The following is a 1,412-nucleotide window of genomic DNA, read 5'->3' as shown; positions in this document are numbered from 1 at the left end:
TCCTCATTTTAAATACAATACTATCTATTGTTGTCAACTTTGTTAAAATTCAATACAAATAGCCGACTAGTAGTATCAGAGCCGGGGAGAAAAAAAGGCGGTTGTTTCACCCAAATTTTTTATTACTTTGATGAAAACTATGTATAATTACTAGTCTAAATTGATAAGTCTGTCAAGAATGGGAAATATGAAATGGCGGCTGTCAATTTTACAACTGTATATTACATAATACATTCAGTAAATTTGATCTTAGTTAAAATGGAGTGTTACAGGCGTGTAGAGCAACTACCCATTGATAGCACTCTAATGACATTTTACATTAGCTGGTCTCGTGGCCATTTTCTTTTCAGGCGCCTCAGAGGATTTTCAGGAATGGAAGAGGATGCAAGATTAGAAACTAGGAGATTTGAGTGGTTAGGGAGCTTATTATGGAAGAAGTGATATCTGGTTCGGGCTAGATCGGTTACATAGGGAACATTAACGTCTTTATGTTTGATTTTCTTTGTGACAAAGTAAGAAGCATTGAGGATTTTACGAAGGATTTTGGATTGTAAGGATTGGATACGAGAGAAATCCAAAGGTTTAGTGGAGCCCTAAAGCTCAACTCCCTATGTCCAGATTGGCCTTATTACAGTCATGTAGATCAGTCTTTTGTAATGAGTTGGAAGTTTAGAACGTTTGTCTAGTAAGTGCTGTAATAGTCGAAATCGACGTGCAGTTTCCTGTCTTTTCAGTCTTGTGTGAGGATGCCTGGTTAATCGATTATCCAAATGTGGTCTGTTCGACAGGGGTAAGAGTAACATTATTAAATGAAACTGTAGGGCAGTCGGTAGGTTTACGACGAAGGGTAAAGGTGATTTGATAGGATTTGTTGGTATTTATCTAAATCCTCCAATTACGACACCATTCTTCGAGGGCTGTGATATGGGATTGGAGAGTTTGGTATACAATTAATGGGTTTTATTAACTGCGAGCACACATGTGTCATCGGAATACGTGATGAGGATAGTGTTAGGATTGGTTGGAATGTCAGCTGTATAGACGTTGTAGAGGATGGGACCAAGGACCTTGAGGAAGTCTCAAAATGCTAAAAAAAAAAATTCTTCCGGAGCTCCATATAACTACCAACAACACTAGAAAACATCATTGAAAGTAGAGTAAATTTACTAAAATATGAGCCGTAATAGAGCTATTTACGTCCGGTAGTTCTCGAGATATAGCTTTTTAAAAAGTAACATTTCATAAAAAATTTACTGAAAAATAAGTAGTTTGTGAATTCTATCTTTATCTTAAAATCGTTAAATCTATATATAAAACCAACGTACAAATGTCTGCCAGCACTCAAGTTAAACCTAGTTAAATTTACTATAAAGCAGTTTATAATGTTTATCTTCGTAGGAGTAGTAGTTTTT

This window comes from Halyomorpha halys, unplaced genomic scaffold, assembly GCF_000696795.3.
Source record: "Halyomorpha halys isolate HHAL.00 unplaced genomic scaffold, Hhal_1.1 Scaffold358.1, whole genome shotgun sequence".
NCBI classification, from domain to species: Eukaryota; Metazoa; Arthropoda; class Insecta; order Hemiptera; family Pentatomidae; genus Halyomorpha; species Halyomorpha halys.
This window is presented reverse-complemented; position numbering follows the sequence as displayed.